Genomic DNA, 18,994 nt, shown 5'->3' with positions numbered 1-18,994 from the left:
GGCAATCAAAGTGCAATTGATTAATGACCTAATCGAAGAAAATTGAACCTTGCAAAATTATAGTAGGAAATTTATAAAGGAATATATCTAAAGCTACATTTCAAAATTAAATTAAAAATAGATTTTAAGAAAGATTGCTTTCAAAAAATTACAGAAAAGAGCTGGGCATAAACTATTGAAAAACAGCATTTTTCGTGCTATCAGTCAGACTCCAAGAAACAGCAGGTGGATTTTTTTATATAATCCAACAAGATAGGGCTTGTCTAAATTAAACTTAAAACAGTCACCAAAAGATTTTTAACGAGAATACAACACTCTAAGATCATTAATCAATATGTTCAATTTTATTTGTAATAATTTATCATGACATAATATTAATGACTTACTCTAGACTTCAGCACTGAGATTAATGTAAATGAGCAGCAACAATTAACTTTACTGCTCCCTTTTTGGAAAAAGAGGCAGAAGATTATAAATGACAAGTATTTGTCAATTATCTAATAAAAGAAACCTTCCACAATAACTCATCCTATTATTATGGCTTCTGCGTGCTCAGAATTCCTCAGTGAATTACTGCATTGTACTAAACTGTACACGTGCAAAACAGTAAAATATTTTCTCATTGTAGATCTATGAAAAAACAAAACAATCAGTTTGTGAACAAGAGAGTTCAGAGTTAGAATCAGGTTTAATATCACTGGCATGTGTCATGAAACTAGTTGTTCTGTAGCAGCATAACATTGCAATACAGAATAATAAAAGATCTATACACTATAATAAGAAGTACATAAAAAAGGAGGGCAAAAAGGGAGAAAAAAAATTAGGTACAGTCGACTCTCCTTATCCGCAAGGGATTGGTTCTGGGACCCCTCGCAGATACCAAAAAAAGTGGATGCTCAAGTCCCTTATTCAACCTGTCTCAATGTGGTGGACCTTGGGACCCAGCGGAACCCCAGACCTTATTTAACCTGTCTCAGTGCAGTGGACATTAGGACCCGGCGCCAGAGCTCTGAATCCGCAGTGTTTCTGTTCATGAAAATAATCACGATTGAAAATAAAGTGGAAATAATAAAGTGATCAGAAAGAGGTGAAACGCCATCGGTCATTGGAAAAGCATTAGACTACATTGGTCAACGATCAGAACAATTTTAAAGAATAAAGTGAGAAAGGCCCTGCCCTGATGAAAGCTACAATTATTACTAAGCAACGCAGTGGTTTACTTATTTGGTTTTGAGGTTTTGAGTTTTTGATCCTCCACAACAGCCCGCCATGGATGGAGAACGCACTCGAAAGTGGTCTGTGACTGGCTCGAACTCAGGAACTTCTGTTCCCGAGCCCGGCACTGAAACATACGTTCTTAAGTGTTTTATATGCATAGAAAGGTAAAATATATACAATATACTAAGACAAACGTTTGACAAACTGATGCTAAATAATACCAGATGTACCTGTTCCGACTTACTTAGTAAGAAGAGAACTTCCCATTTTTTTCGATCCCAATTAACGATAGCCCACACACATCCTCCCGCATACTTTAAATCATCTCTAGATTACTTATAATACCTAATACAATGTAAATACTACGTAAAATAGTTGTTATACTGCATTGTTTAGGGAATAATGACAAGAAAAAAATGTCTGTACATGATCGAACAACAAGAGCCGGAAGAGCACTTCCGTGTTTTCTCGATTTGCTGTTGGTTGAATTCGCGGATGCAGAACTCGCGGATAAGGAGGGCCGAATGTAGTGTCCAAGGTTTCATTGTCCATTCAGAAATCTGATTGTGGAGAAGAAGCTGTTTCTAAAGCGTTGAGTGCGGACCCTCAGGCTCCAGTATCTACTCCTTCATGGTAGCAGATACAAAGCCTTGGAGTTAAACAGCAGAGAAAGAGATCCTTCAGCCCACAATGCCAACTGTTTTGCCCATGTGCCTTCATTCAGACCATGTTCTTCTATGTCCTGCCTTATTCAAGAGGATTTTTCATTGTCCTTTAAACATAGTAATTGGGTCCGACTCCACCACCACTTCTAGAGCAAGTTCCAGATATCAACCACTACTTAAGTAAAAAAAGTTCACCTCAAATCCATTTTAAAATAATTTATCATCACTAAGATCCAGGTCTTTTGATGCTGTTGCCATGAGAAAAAGTTTCTGACCACTTATTTATGCTTCGTCCGGTTTTAAATAGCTCTATTAAGTCACCCTTCAACTCCCTTCACTTCAGAGAAAATATACAAAAAACAGCCTATGTTAACTCTCCTCCATAACAGATATCCTCCAATCCAGTCAATAGTCTGGTGAAGATCCTCTGCATTCATCCCTGTGCAATCACATCTTTTCTATAATGTGACAATCACAACTGTACGCAATTGTGTACAATTATAATCACAGTTGTAGACAACACATCCAGGGTTTTGTTGAGAGTAATTATAAAACCTAAAATTCTAGCTGCCAAAATCCATTTAAACTATATCTACCTTCTTAATATCAATGGCCCCTAAGAACAAAAGCAATCTTACAGTTTCCTGAGATAATTTCAAAATCACTACTTATTCAAAATGGCCACGTTATCAGAAGTCAGACCAAAAGTACTAAATAGCTGTAAGCAAAAAACAATATTTGTTTCACAAATAATATGCCAATACTGTATTTGATAAAGGAGAAAAAAGCAAGCAGATAATTAACCTAGGTGATAACATGCCACAGTAATACAACCTGATCCAGTTTGATGTTTTGGCAGACAACTTAATATCAGGAGAAGTTGCCCTGTTCACTAAAGACTTTTCTTTGCCTTGCAACTGCAACTTTAAGAGATCTAAACAAAAACAAGCTGATAAAAAGACCTGGGCAACGGCGCATAGGAACACGAGATTCCGCAGGTGCCGGAAATCTGGTGAAATACACACAAAATGCTGGAGGTACTCAGCAAGTCAGACAGCATATATGGACGGAAATAAACAATTGACATTTTGGGCAGAGGAATATTGGAACATAAAAGTTATAAAATTATGAGAAGCATACATTGACAGCTGGAATCTTGTTCATAACATCAAAATGTCCAATAGTAGAAGGCACACATTTAAGCTGAAGATGGGGAAAATTTGAAGGAAATGTGTGGGAGAAGATTTCTTTTACAGAGAGTGGTGGGTGCCAGAGCTGGTGGTAGAGGTGGATACAATAGAGATATTTAACCAGCTCTAAGATAGATGTGAATATGCAGTTAATGGAGGGATATGGGCCATATGAAGGCCTATAGAATTTATATAATTAGTTTTGTTAGTTCAGCACAACATTGTGGCCCAAAGGTCCCGTTCCTGTGCTGCACTATTTTATGTAGGGTAGTAATTAGCACAATTACATTACAACTGTAAGATGAGGGTTCGGATCTCAGCGCTGTCTACAAGGAGTTTGGACATTCACCCCATGACCATGCGTGTTTCCTCCAGGTGCCCCAATTTCTTCCCACGTTGCAAAGACATACAACTTAAGATTAGTGAGTCGTAGGCATGCCATGTTGGTGCAGATGTATAGAGACACTTGTAGGCTACTCAGCACAATCCTCGCTGATTTGATTTGATGCAAACGATGCACTTCACTCTATGTTTCGAGGTACATGTGGCAAATACAGCTGATCAGTTCTATGTCCTAGTTATTCGCAAAGGAGTTTAATTTTGGAAGCTGAGCACAAGGTGAAATACAATTACCCTGTGAATGTAATGCAAACAGAGAATGAACTTCCCATCAATAGATTCAGCTAGATCATAAGAAACAATCAGTTCACTGAAAGGATACCCAATTTTTGGAATAGTTGAAGGGATCCTAATGGACTTCATCTTGGGCTCTGACAAGAAATAGCTAGTGAGATAATAAAGCCGACCTTTAATTATGCATATGCACTAATCCCATTTACCAGCACTTGGACCATATTAAATTGAAAGATATTATTGACGGCATTACAGTGGGGCTCTTAGAAACATACAAGGCAATTAGGCAAAGTAAATATGGTTCTGTGAAAGTAAAATCTTATTACACCAATCTATTAGAAAACTGAGAAAAACAATATGCACTCTGTATAATGGAGAACTAGTAGGTATAGTTAGATTTTCTGAAGACATTTGATAAGGTATTGCATTAAAGAATATTGCAGAAAATGAATCCTCATGGGCTATGAGATAACAAAAGTGGTCATAAACTCAAGAGATTCTGCAGATGCTGGAAATCTAAATCAACACTACAGAAAATGCTAGAAGAACTCAGCAGGTCAGGCAGCATCCATGGTCAGACACATCAACTGCTTTTTCCTTATTGGGGATGCTATGGACAGAATAGGATTGCATATGTTGAGTTTAGAAGAGAGAAGACTTGAATGAACCATGAAAGGTCTTGATGGGTTGGAAATGCAGAGATTGCTTTCCCCCATGGCAGAATCTGGAACCAAGAAATCACTGCTTAAAAATCAGGGATCACACATTAAAGATGAAGATATGGTTTTAAAAGAACATTCTCTCAAAGGGTTGAGAGGCTTTGGGCTGCATTAAAGAGCTGTGTAAGTTGAGTTTTTCCAAAGTTTTTAAGGCAGATGTAAATAGATATCTTATTATTGAGGGAATGTAAAGCTACTGTAGAAGCACAGGAATGAAGATTGAAGATGCTATCATATCTTATTTAATAGCAGAACAGCTTAAAGGCTGTATGAACACTTCCTTTTCATAATTTATACATTCATACAAAAGAGTTAAAAGTTTCCTTGGCCTAACTAGATAAAAGCCTTGCAGGTGGATTCTTATTACAAAATTAAAGTGAAAATGGCCTGAGGACTTGTGGTCCTTTCCAGAGCTTTGAGGTTTTCTACCTTCCTGTTGGCTGTGGAACTCTTGAGATACACAAGTTCGTTCTTTTCCAACCCATTTATAGATAAATTCCTCCTGGCTTCCATTCATGTGCAAATCATTACCAGATTCTTGTTTTGCATACCAGCAGGCAAAAAAGAATGCCAAGTGATTTTATTTTCATCTCTACTTAACTGTCATATTTAAATAAAAGCTATAGCCTTTCAAAATTTAGTCTGTGAAAATAACCTGAATGATGCTTTTCCCAACTCACAGTACTGAAATACAATTTTTTTTTGAAAAAATATCAGAACAGCTGCTCTGAAGCAAGCAATTACTATCTTAAAATTCATGGAGTTCTGTTTAAACTCAGTTGGTAATTATATTAAGTTTCAGTTATGTTTTGTACTCTTTGGCAACTCTTTGGACTGGACCTCCCAAACGTGGCATTCTGAAAGATTCTTCACTGAACAAGGCGCCACAGTTTTGGCCTCGACTCTTCGAAAACTAGTCCATTCAATTTACACTGAAGCCTCATTTATTTCTACACATGAATATGTTCAAGAGAGGTTGACCACAACTGTAGTTTGCACCCAGTTCAGAGCATCAACATTTTGTAAAGACATTCAGGCCTGAAATAAGAGGTTTAGAAGAGATGAGGTAGAGGAAGGGATAAGGAAGTTTAGTAAAATAGATGGAGTGAAGGAGGTGGGAGAAACTTTCCATTCACAAAAACGTCAAGAACCAAGTCAAAAACTGAATGAATATCACGGACAATACTTTTTTGATACAGCAAGTGGTCAGAATGTCAACTGCACTGCCTGAAACAATAATAAATCCAGATTCAATTGTAGCATTTAAAGTGAAGTTGCATTAAGTAAAGGCATTCCCCACGTTATGACAGGGTTCCTTTCCTGAGAAGTGTTCATAACCCAAACTGCTTGTAAGTCAGAAATTAGCAAAAAAAAACAGGTGGGGAGATCACTGAAACAGCTGTGCTGGAACTTGGCAAGCAGACATGGAAAGAGCAGCCACCTGCCAGTCTCTGACTCAGTGGGTGTGCTCGGTTGTCCAAGCACTACTTGGCTCAACATAACCACCCTCCCCACCCCCCCCCCCCCCCCACCCCCCAAAACCAATTTTTCTTGCTCGGAGGAAGGGGTTTAGAAGCATAGGAGGAGGATGTCTCATTTCCACCCAGTAAAAGATGTGGCAAATCTACCCCTATCCATTTCATCAGTCCCTCAAGCATTCGTCTATATGTACATGCTGTAGATAAGTCAAGTATTCTTAACCTGTAGAGAACCAATTTTGAAAAAGATCAAAATTGTGCCTAATGAGAGGAAAGTGGAGAGTTGCAAACAACACACACAAAATGCTGAATGAACTCAGCAGGCCAGGCAGCATCTATGGAAAAAAGTACAGTAAAGGTTTTGGGCTGAGACCCTTCAGCAAGAATGGAGAAAAAAAGCTGAGGAGTAAATTTAAAAGAGATACAGGGTTGGAGAAGGGGGAGTCTGATAGAAGAGGACAGAAGGCCATGGAAAAAAGAAAAAGGGGGGAGGAGCACCAGAGGCAGGTGATGCATGGGCAAGGAGATAAGGTGAGAGAGGGAAAAGGGGATGGAAAATGGTGAAGTGGAGGGGGGAATTCCCAGAAGTTAGAGAAATCGATGTTCATGCCATCAGGTTGGAAGCTTCCCAGATGGAATATAAGGTGTTGCTATAAGGTGCTTGGCAAAGCAGTCTCTCAACCTCTGTCAGGTCTCACTGATATATTGGCAGCTGCACCGGGAACACCGGACACAGTATTTAACCCCAAAGGACTCACAGGTGAAGTGTTGCCTCACCTGAAAGGACTGTTTGGGGCCTTGTATGGTAGTGAGGGAGGAGGTGTAAGCCTCCTGTATATCGGTGAGACCCAACATAGATTGGGAGACCTCTTCACTGATTATCTACACTCCGTTCACCAGAAAAAGTGGGATCTCCCAGTGGCCACCCATTTTAATTCCACTTCCCATTCCCATTCCAATATGTCAATCCACAGCCTCCTGCACTATCATAATGAGTCCACACTCAGGTTGGAGGAACAATACCTTATATTACATCTGGGTAGCCTCCAATCTGATAGCATAAATATTGATTTCTCGTACTTCCGATAATGCCCCACCCTACACCATCCCCCATTTCCCTTTCCCTCTCTGACCTTATCTTCTTGCCTGCCCGTTACCTCTCTCTGGTGCTCCTCCCCCTTTTCTTTCTTCCATGGCCTTCTGTCCTCTTCTATCAGACTCCCCCTTTTCCAACCCTGTATCTCTTTTAAATCTACTCCTCAGCTTTTTTTTCCTCCAGTCCTGTTGAAGAGTCTTGGCCCTAAACGTTGACCGTACACCTCTTTCCCATAGATGTTGCCTGGCCTGCTGAGTTCCTCCAGTACTTTGTGTGTGTTGCCTGGATTTCCAGCATTTGCAGATTTCCTCGTTTGTCGAGAGATGCAACTGTTTGGATTACTCTCGCATGAAAACAGGTATGGAGCTGATGGACCAAATGGCTTCTTTTCATTCTATACAATAGTGATCATTCACTGTAACAAACCTGTAAATGCAAAGCAACACAGCAGTATAAAAGCTAATAACTGGCTAAAATTATCTAACTGTTAAGTTACCATTCCATGTGAGCTGAACAAAACCAGCCAATAGTAGCAAAGAAATCAAATGTTGCAACTAATCACAATGGTTAAAGTTGAACTTTAATCCCCATTCTAAAAGGAGACACAATCAAGCTGAATGAGTGCTGCTGAACTTAAGCACTGTCCCACAGATGAGAAAGATTAAAATATTTTCTCTTTGCTACTTCTGCAGCTTTAATGAATGTAAGTGATAATGCAGTACCATTATGCACTGAAAGATCTTCTGGGATCCTTGCCAATTTCTCAGTCAACACCGGAAAAAACATATGGACTGGTCACCAAATTCATCGCTGTTTGGTAGATATGGCAGTACTGAAACAGGCTGTATCCCAGTAGTAATTAACTAAATATTAAGTACTTTTGGTCTAGTGGGGGATAAAATAAGGCATTTACTTATGCTTTTCTTTTGAAACTACTCATTGCAAAGTAGGCTTGAAATGTCATTTTGAATTTTCCACTTGGCTGAATATTAATAGAAACAAAGCGAGAAGCAAAGGTAAGCCATTTGGTTTTCCCTACCCTGGGAAAAAGACTGTGACTACCTACCCAATTTAAATTTTCTCATAATTTGATATTACACTATAAGGTAATCCCTCAGCCTCTGACACAGCAGGGGGAAAAGTCCCAGCCAAAATCAACACAAAAGTCCCAACTCAAGCCTCCAGACCTGGTAACCTCCTTGAGAATTTTTTCTGCACCCTTTTCAGTTTAGTTACATTCTTCCTATAATCAGAAGTGCACACAATACTCCAATGTGCTCCCTCCAATGTCTTGTAGTTGCAACATGACATTCCAATTCTTTTACTCGACATCATGACCGATGAAGATAAGCATACCAAATACCTGCTGCATCAGTCAGCACCTCCAGGGAACTACATTATTGTACTCCCAAGGTCTCCCTATTCAACAATACTCTCCAAACCTAGTATAGTTTCTGTGCAAGTTCTGCCCTGATTTACCTTACCAAAGTGAAGCACTTAGTACCTGTCTAAGTTTGTTTCTGTTTGCCATTCTTTTCTCATTTGATCAAGATCCTGCTATATTAGGTAGCCTTCTTCATACGACTAATTTTGGTGTCGTCCGCAAGTTGTATTAAATTATTTCAATAATATGCTGTGTTTTTGTTACTTTTTCTCTCTAAAGTGAAGAATTTGTCCATATTATACTGCATCTGGCAACTTGCTTAATCTAAGTTGCCTTGAATTGAATTGCATTGACTTTATTTCTTACATCCTTCACATGCATGAGGAGTAAAAATCTTTACGTTACGCCTCCATCTAAACGTGCAATGTGCAGTTTATAGTAATTTAAAGCACAATCCAATGCAGTTCAGTGTCATCCCAAATTTATATACATAATGTCATAATTATTTCACATGTGATCCATGCCCTAAGTTTTCCTACAATTCTCCTTACATCGAAATATACACAACTCAGAATGTTAGCTCCACCTCACTTAACCTTTCAATTTTTCTACTCCCAAGTGAATGAATCACTGATCTGTGCTCTGCTGCAATCTAATGTCATCCAATGATTTTCTAGACCAGCAAACCAGCATAACGCAATATCTTCAGTTGAAGAACTTTTAAACACTCCTCTTTGTTGAGTCAATGCTCTGAGCCTAGACAAGTCAAGTCAAGTCACTTTTTATTGTCATATCGATTATAACTACTGGTATAGTACACAGTAAAAACGAGATGTTTTTCAGGACCATGGTGCTACATGAAACAGTACAAAAACTACACTGAACTACGTGAAAACAACACAGAAAAAAAACTACAGACCTACCCAGGACTGCATAAAGTGCACAAAACAGTGCAGGCATTACAATAAATAATAGACAATAGGCACAGTAGAGGGCAGTAAGTTGGTGTCAGTCCAGTCTCTGGGTATTGAGGAGTCTGATAGCTTGGGGAAAGAAACTGTTACATAGTCTGGTCGTGAGAGCCCGAATGCTCCAGTGCCTTTTCCCCAGACATTTTATTATTCCACATTTTCTTAAATTTCCACTCTCAGCAATCCTGTCATCAAAATATTCCTTGTCCTGCTGCATCCAGCTCCTGATCCCCCATTTGCACAAAATCATTGAATATTCTTAGTCCTTTCAGTCAACATATCTACTTGCATTACAACACCATTCCACAATGAGCCACAGATTGCACAAATATTTAAATGTTTGAGCAACCACTCGCTTAGTAGATTCCACCAGACTCAAATTGTGCCAAGGTAGCTAACAGCAATCTCAATAAGTCATAGAACTTTGGTTGCCTATCCAAGTACTTTTTAATTTATTTCCTTCCTTGTTTCTCTCTAATATCTTTCCAGGCAGTGAATTCCAGCTCCTCACCAGTCTCTAGACTTTAAAAAAAATCTACCCTCTTTTCCTGTTGCAGGTTCCCTTAAATCTATGCCTCCCTTATTATTAACTTTTCCTTGAAGGTGAATCAGTATTTTCAATGCACTCTATTCAAATTTTACACAACTCCAGAGTCCTCAGCTTTCTTTATATTAGAGAAAAATATTTAATGTAATTTAACTCTTTTCTATTTATCTGAATTCACCATTTCTGACAACATTCATAAAAATCTCTTCTGTATTGTTTTGAGTGTTGTGGAAAATGTTGGTCAGAACTACAAACACCACACCAGCTGGGGCATAACTAGCATTTTATACAGCTGTAGCATGGTCTCCCACATTCTTGTCCTCACGTAATAAAGCCAAGCACAATTTACAATGATCAACTAACCTACTAACCAAACTGTGAGAGGAAACTAGAGCATCTGGAGGAAACCCACGTGGTCACGGAGAGAATGCACAAACTCCTTAAAGACTGTGCTGGAATTGAAATCTGAACTCCAATGCCCAGAGCTATAATAGCATCACTACACTACCTTGTACTGAATTTTCCATCCAGTACGTACTTAAGTTTCACTAAGGTGTAATGATTTCATTAATCATAATACAAAACCATCATTTTATCCAGTGCTCTAATTGTATTTATTTGTTTTTTTACTTACTTATTTTATGATACAACACAGTAACAGGCCCTTCCGGCCCGACAAGTGTGTGCTGCCCAATTAATCTACTAAACTGCATATTTTTGCGATATGGGAGGAAACTGGAGCACCTGGAGGAAACCCATATGGTCACGGGGAGAACATACAAACTTCTTACAGACAGCAATGGGAATTGAACCCAGCTCACCAGCATTGTAAAGTGCTGTGCTAACCACTACTGCTCATGTCTATTTGTACAGGTTTATTACAAAAATCTGTTCAAGAGGGAACTGTGCTACATGACATCAACCTCTGCTGTGCCACAGATAAAAAACGGCAGCTGCAAAAGGAGAGACTGAACAATCAAAAGACCCAACCACTAGCCACAGCCACCACTTACTTATTCTTGCCTACACTAGACAAGAATATGTGCATTCTGGATCAGACTCGACAGCCACCTGAGGACCCTCTAATAAACAACTCCTTTGGAGAACATCATACTCGACTCAAGTAATCGCACTACAACATTACTATCAGTTTATTGAAAGATTTGTCAAGTGTGACAGAACAGATTTCTTAATCTATCCATATACTAAGCAAGAACTCTATTTTTAAGGCAGAACCTAATCAGAAAAACATTGTATTGTGATGAAGCACTTTTCTTTCTGCCATATCTATTCAACGAAAGGAACCCATATGCAATTTTTCAACATCTTAACCTCCCTTATTCTTGCATTAATTTCAACTTAACATAAACACTATATTTCTAGAGTTTCTCAAAATGCTCAATATTTGCAAATGTATTTTTTCAGTTTCAGATTACAGATTTATTATTGGACATTAGGTTTTATATTTGTTTCTTGCTTGAAAATATTACTTTTGCCTTAACTGCACCCTTGTAAAATTAATATAAATATATTTTAATTGTTCCTTTCATAGTGTAGAATTATAATTATACAACTTCACTGATACACTGGTCTTCCTTCCCCTTTCTTCCACACCATTATAGCTCTCTGCAGAGCTACATAGAACTGCTGACAGGTTCAAACATGAGCAAGAATATTACTTGGCAGAGTCCTACCCAAGTGGCTGAGGAACCAATGTAATTTTGTCTGTCATTTTAGATTATCCAGGATATTAGTTCACTGCCCATGCACACACTTTTAATAGACTCCACTCCCTCTTATTGCTTGCAACTGACAAGATAAATAGGCAGATAACACAGAATGACTATGTTACCCACAATGAGGGCACTACTGAACAAGACAGACAGCATGCTGGGGAAGAAATTTAAGGAAAATTGTCTCAAAATCCATTAATGTATTGAGCAATGATTCTTTGTTTTTAACATGGGGGTTCCTTGGAGCCATCTTAAGTGTGCTTACACATCCCTAAAAGTCTACAATTGATAAACTGAAGATACATCTCAGCTACAAATGGGTGATAAATTCCAAAATCATGATAATAGAAAAAATAACAGTGCATCCACTTTTTAATCCTTTCTTGGGAGAAGATGGAAGAAATCTAGAAATGATAGAGAAGATTAACATTTAGTCTGAGGTATAAACTAGTTGGTAAAAAAACATATTTATATGTTACAGTTGTATTACCCTGGTATAAGACCATGCTTGATTTTATTAATACAGTTATGCAGTTGGGCATTTTATTTTCAGCTGATCTCAAAATACAATAAGTGTTCCTTTAGTTACATTAAGCAATTGAGTATTTAATTTTTGCTGTTGAAAATAAATTTCAGTTGATTAATAAGTTGTTGAATTAGCTAGTAGGATTTGTCTTGTTAGTAATTTGGCCAATAAGATTCCCGGGAAAAGAACGGGTAGCAATTTTCTACACAGAGTGCGAAAAGGAAGGAGTTTCAAGGAAGGAAAAAGACAGAGGAAATGGAAACAGACAAACAATATAGATGAAAAACATGGTGAAACGCTCACAGAATTCAATTCAGAAGGCCAGGTACTGATATCAAAAAATCTTCAAGCAGACTATAGTTTCACAGAGAATGTGCAAGTAACTTTATTAACCAGCTAGCACACAACATTGGAAGAAGTTCAACATCCTTTTCCTTGGACATTGTGTGGATATTTATTTTTCTATTTTGTTACTTGGACTGGTTTTCAATGCAGAACCATTTTGGTACTTCGAGTAAATAAAGTGAAGTAAACAGTGTGTATTACACGACAATGAGCTCCAATGATCATGTGCATGCTATATAGACTGACTGATGGGCCTTTTCTTTATTTTGTATTATAGAATCAGAATCAGAATGAGGTTTATTATCACCGGCACGTGACGTGAAATTTGTTAACTTAGCAGCAGCAGTTCTATTCAATACATAATACAGAAGAGAAAAATAAATAAATAATAATATTAATAAACAAGTAAATCAATTACAGTATGCATATATTGAATAGATTAAAAAAACATGCAAAAACAGAAATACTGTACATTAAAAAAGTGAGGTAGTGTCCAAGGATTCAATGTCCATTTAGGAATTGGATGGCAGAGGGGAAGAAGCTCTTCCTGAATCACTGAGTGTGTGCCTTCAGGCTTCTGTACCTCCTACCTGATGGTAACAGAGAGAAAAGGACATGCCCTGGATGCCGGAGGTCCTTAATAATGGATACTGCCTTTCTGAGACACCGCTCCCTGAAGATGTCCTGGGTACTTTGTAGGCTAATTGTCAAGATGGAGCTGATTAGATTTACAACCTTCTTTCAGTTCTTTCGGCAGCTTCTTTCAGCCCTGTGCAGTAGAACGCCCCCCCCACCCACCCAATACCAGACAGTGATGCAGCCTCTCAGAATATTCTCCACGGTACAACTATAGAAGTTTTTGAGTGTATTTGTTGACATGCCAAATCTCTTAAAACTCCTAATGAAGTATAGCTGCTGTCTTGCCTTTATGTTGGGATCAATCAATATGTTGGGACCAGGTTAGATCCTCAGAGATCCTGACACCCAGGAACTTGAAGCTGCTCACTCTCTCCACTTCTGATCCCTCTATGAGGTTTGGTATGTGTCCCTTCGTCTTACTCTTCCTGAAGTCCACAATCAGCTCTTCCATCTTACTGACGTTACTGACTGAGTCAGGTTGTTACTGCAGCACCACTTCACTAGTTGGCATATCTTACTTCTGTATGCCCTCTTGTCACCAGCTGAGATTCTATCAACAATGGCTGTATCATCAGCAAATTTATAGATGGTATTTGAGCTATGCCTAGCCACACAGTCATGTGCATAGAGAGAGTAGAGCAGTGGGCTAAGCAAACACCCCTGAGGCGCACCAGTGTTGATTGTCAGCGAGGAGGATATGTTATCACCAGTAGTATTATTTTGTTGCTTATAGTTTAAAATATATCATCAATACAATTTAAATCTAAGTTTATATTAGTGTGAGCTAAATTATTGTTTCCTGATGAAAAGTAAATTTGCATGGCTGCTTCAGTATTCATACAGGCAATTGTCTTATTTTCCCTTAGAAGAACCTTTCAAACCTATGTTTTTTGTGTGTTTACCCAAATCATAACCATCCCAGACCGGTGTATTGGCCTTTGCATTGTAATTCCCATGGGCTGTAGAGTTAAGCTACTGTTAAGTTTGTATTCACAGTAATAGCTAACTCATTACAAGCCTCTGGTGAGAGGGTTACACATTTAAAACATAAAACATGTAAAAATCATTTAACAGGAGTTTATCAAGTAAAATTTGACATCAGGCCACAATGGTACATAACAAACACCTTGACCACGTTGATACGTTTTAACAAGCAAAGTAAGAAAGCGATAAAGAGGTTTACAGATGGTATTTCAGAGGCCATTGTGGCAAATAAAAGAAAGCATAGAATAGTTATAATCATAGAGCAATTTCCTCAGATTCGATCTGCCAGAGCTTTGCCAAAACATTTAAACTTTCCATACTTGTTTGTTGACTCTTTACATCTTGCTTTCCCACATACTGTAGTTCTGCTTCATCAATAAGTTTGGCTTTAATATACTTGGGCACTTGAATTAATTTATTGATAAGGATTCATTTTGCTCATTACAATCAAGGTTAAATGCCTAATCTTTGACATTATAATTTAATCCTTCTTTACAACCTTCTCATCCCTCATCCTCTCCCTGCCTTCCAAATTCAACTCTTGATTTTAAGTCCTAATTTACAGCCTTATTTGATTGGGCAAAGTCAATATATATTTATGAAAGGAAAATCATGTTTGACAAATCTTACTGCAATTTTTGTGGTTGCAACTCACAAAAAAAGGTAAGGACCAATTTATGGATGTTCTGTTTTTGAAACTTCAGAGGACCTTCAGTAAAGTTCCAAACAACGGAACTTGGGTTGAGAGTGAAAATAAATTACCCCGATCGAATAGCAGAATCTAATACTGTTATACGTCTTAGGGTCTGAACAAAATTAAAGTATACATGATTTGGGATAATGTAATAGCTGGTATAGAGGATTGGTTAATAATTGGAAAACAATAGAAATATATAAGCTAATGCTGGATTTCTAGGCTATGAAGAGTGGGATAGTGCTGGGTCCCTTCTATATCCAATCACTTGAAAAAGGTAGCTGTGTATAAAGCATCCATCATCATCATGTGCTGTGTCAAATGATGTAGATGATAGTGGTCTCATGACCATGATTGTTCTTGGCAAATTTTTCTGCAGAAGTGGTTTGCCATTGCTTTCTTCTGGGCAGTGTCTTTACAAGACAGGTGATCCCAGCCATTATCAATACTCCTCAGAGATTCTCTCCCTGGCATCAGTGGTTGCATAACCAGGACTTATGATATGAACCAGCTGCTCATATGGACCATCCACCACCTGCTCCCATGGTTTCACGTGTCCTGATACATTTTGCCCAAGGGTGACCTGCAGGTTAGCTGAGGGAAGGAGTGCTTTGTACCTCCTTTGATACACATAGATCTCCACATTGCCACTTAATAAAAGATCCAAGCTTGCCGATTGTGAAGTTGGGTACGAGCACAGGTTGAGAATGAAGCAGAGCTGCTTTGAACAAGCAGAGTAAATAAAATAACATGAGGTCATCCCCTCGGTTATTAAATAGAAATAGAGATTTTAAAAAGAGACAACAGACTGAAATGTGTTGGTTTCCAGAGTGACCTGGATGTTCTGGTGCATGAATCACTGAGGTTAAGGTACATCTGTAGCAAGCAATTTTAATGATAAGCTTTATTTCTCACATAGACATAGAAACATACAGTGAAATGCGTCACTTGCATCAACAACTGACATAGTCTCAAAGTGTGTTGGGGCACCCTGAAAGTGTCTGGCAGCAACGAAGCATGCTCGCAACTTACTAATCCTAACCCATACATCTTTAGAATGTAGCAAGAAACCAGTGCTCCTAGATGCAGTCATGGGGAGAACATACAAATTCCTTTTGTATGCGGCAGGAAATGAAGCAGGTTAGCTGGCACTGTAAAGCGTTATTCTAACCACTATACCACTGTGCCACAAAATAAATCATTGTGCAACATGATTTGGATACAAAATTTAAAACATGAAGGCCCTGGTAAGATGATACATAAAAAGATTATGCATAGGTCTTCCCTCTCTACCCGAGGAACTAACCGTTATGTGGCAAGAACAATGAAATTTAACCATATTGAATCTGGGGTTCAGAGTACAGGCAGCAACACAGAAGAAGTTCAAGGAACTCAGCATAGATGAGAGGAAGTGGTCAAGTGGCAAATGAACAGGGAAATGGACAGCCAACATCTACAGTAATTCCCACCATAGATGCTGCCTGATCTGCTGAGTTCTTCATGCTGCTTGTATGTTCCAAAACTTGCAGACTCTTGTGACTGCACAATTATTAGTTTCTCCCCCCTGGCTGGGATGTTTAGAACCAGGAGTTTCAAAACAAGAAAACAGCAATTCAGATGTTAAATGAGAAGAAATGAGGAGAACAACACACACAGCTTAAGATGAGGTCTGCATACCATCGCAGAATTCAAAGCTAAACACAGTGATGTTTCCAACATCGCTGCCTCTCTCATAGATGATACAAATCTTTTTTTACTCTCGGTTTTACTCTCACTGAGCCCCTGAGCAGAATTGCTGAAGAGACCTGTACCTTGGTCATCTCTGAGGCTGAAGTATGCAGGTGTTTCCAACAAGTGGACAGTCGCAAAGCTGCAGACCGAACGGCATCCTAGAGCGGATTCTCAGAGTGTGCACGGCAAATCCTAAGAACTTTCCACAGGAGCACATGAGAGCATCCTGATTGGCTGCATCACTGCCTGGTTTTGGAACTCTACTTGCCTCAGTCGCAGGACTCTGCAGAGAGTGGTGTGGACAGCCCAGCGCATCTATAGTTGTGAACTTCCCATTATTCAGGACATTTACAAAGACAGGTTTGTAAAAAGGGCACAAAATCATTAGGTCCTGAGTCACCACAACCACAAACTGATCCAGCTGCTACCATCTGGGAAACAGTACCACAGCATAAAGATCAACAGGCTCTGGGACAGCTTCTTCCACCAGGCCATCAGACTGATTAATTCATGCTGATACAATTGTATTTCTACATTATATTGACTGTCCTGTTGTACAAACTATTTATTACTATAAATTGCACATTGCACATTTAGATGGAGATGTAACATAAATTTTTTACTTCTCATGTATATGAAGGATGCAAGTAATAAAGTCAATTCAATTCAATTTCTTCACTAAGCAGATATGACTCTATGGAATTTTCTCATGGTAACCTGTGAAACTCCAGGACAATGTATACAAGAAACATAGAAAATGTACAGCACAGTACAGGTCCTTCGGCCCACAAAGCTGTGCGGAACATGTCTCTACCTTAGAACTACCTAGGCTTTACCCATAGCCCTCTGTTTTTCTAAGCTCCATGAGGCCATCCAGGAGTCTCTCAAAAGGCCCTATCGTTTCCGCCGGCAGCCCATTCCACGCATTCACCACTCTCTGTGTAAAAAACTTAACCCTGACATCTCCTCTATACCTACTTCCAAGCACTCTGGATATTGCTGGAAACAAGGGACATGGCACAGGAAAGTGAAACTTGATGAAAGGTCAACAATGATTATGATCAATGACTGTGGAGGCTACTCCCACTTTTATCTCCTTGCATCTTATGGGAATATTGCAGTATATCTTTTTTAAAATACACAGAGCTCTGGAAAAAAGTGATAAAACTACACTTGCTATAAGTCCAAGACAAAAACAGAAAATGCTGGAAGTACTCAGAAGGTTAAGCAGAAACAGAGAAGAGAGAAAATTGATGCAATGTTAGAATTGGAAAAGCTCAGAGGTTTTGAGAGGACTTCACAATGTAAATGCCAAAAGAATACTTTCCCTATAACTAGATGGCACAAATCCAGGGTAAGTGATCCACAACTTAAACCAGTGATGAGGAAGAAGTTCTTCTTCCAAAGCAGTGTGAATTTTTTGGATTCTTTTCCTCCCTGAGAGCTTGGCAACTAAGTCACTGAGCACATTCATGGCTGAGATAAAAAGATTTTGGGTCTTGGAGAGTCAGGTTATGGGGATCAGACAGAGCCGAGGCCAAGAATAGATCAGCCATAATCTCACTGAATGAGAGTAGGCACAGGCAAATGCAAGGCTGAAAAGGGAACCTGTCTTGTGTTCTTAGAAATAAAAAAAAACATAGGTGCAAAAGTCAGAGACAGATTTGTAATAAGAATGAAAATTATTTTTTGATATAATTCTTTCTTATAATTCTTGAATAGTTTTTTCTCGCACCAACACAAGACAGTAAATTCCTAATGTGTGCAAATGTATATGACAGGTAAAAGGCAGCGTACTTAATCAATAACCAGTGTAGGTCAGAGAGTTCATGAACGATATACAACTGTGGGACAGTGTTTGGCTAACCACAAGTTTACTCAGAAGTGAACTTGACACTCATTAAGATTGTATTCTTTGGTAATAAAATTTATTTTCAGATACTTTATTAAAACTTCACATGAAGATTCTTAAATATTTTAGAGAATACTTCTTAAGGTGGGACAAAACAAGACCTGTATTCTATTACTCTGCCTGAACATACTTGCTCTTGGAAGATGCTCCCCTTTTGCTTATACAAATTAACCTTGCAAAAACTTGCAACTGCCTCCAATCGGGTATAATTTCAAGCATATAATGGGAGAAAATTCCTTAAGCAAAAATTTCAGCTGCTTACTAATCAAATATAAAGGGTTTTTTTCCATTAAGAACTGTAATAGAAACAATGAAAAAGAAAGCAACTTGTCAAAATAAACTGCCTCAATTACGATCTCCTTGTGTTCACAGCTGGATATTAAACTCCCATTATCATTTACTCCAAGAGCATTTTCCTGAAAAAAAATCATCTTTATATCTATTACTTGTTTTCTTACCATGACAGTTAGTGTTTGCATCTGTAGTTAATTAATAGCAATTAAAGTGCCATTAAAATTTTAAGGACTGA

General features: G+C 38.5%; 1 protein-coding gene across 1 annotated transcript in view; it reads right to left on the bottom strand.

Moving 5' to 3' along the window:
- The window catches only part of wwox (WW domain containing oxidoreductase), a 1,114,422-nt gene that overhangs the window by 886,136 nt on the left and 209,292 nt on the right, over positions 1–18,994 (bottom strand). The gene's annotated exons all lie outside the window — the stretch shown is intronic.

The sequence above is a fragment of the Hemitrygon akajei genome, chromosome 17, assembly GCF_048418815.1.
Source record: "Hemitrygon akajei chromosome 17, sHemAka1.3, whole genome shotgun sequence".
NCBI lineage: Eukaryota > Metazoa > Chordata > Chondrichthyes > Myliobatiformes > Dasyatidae > Hemitrygon > Hemitrygon akajei.
Note: the sequence above shows the minus strand (reverse complement) of the source record. Positions and strands in the feature narration are given on the sequence as shown.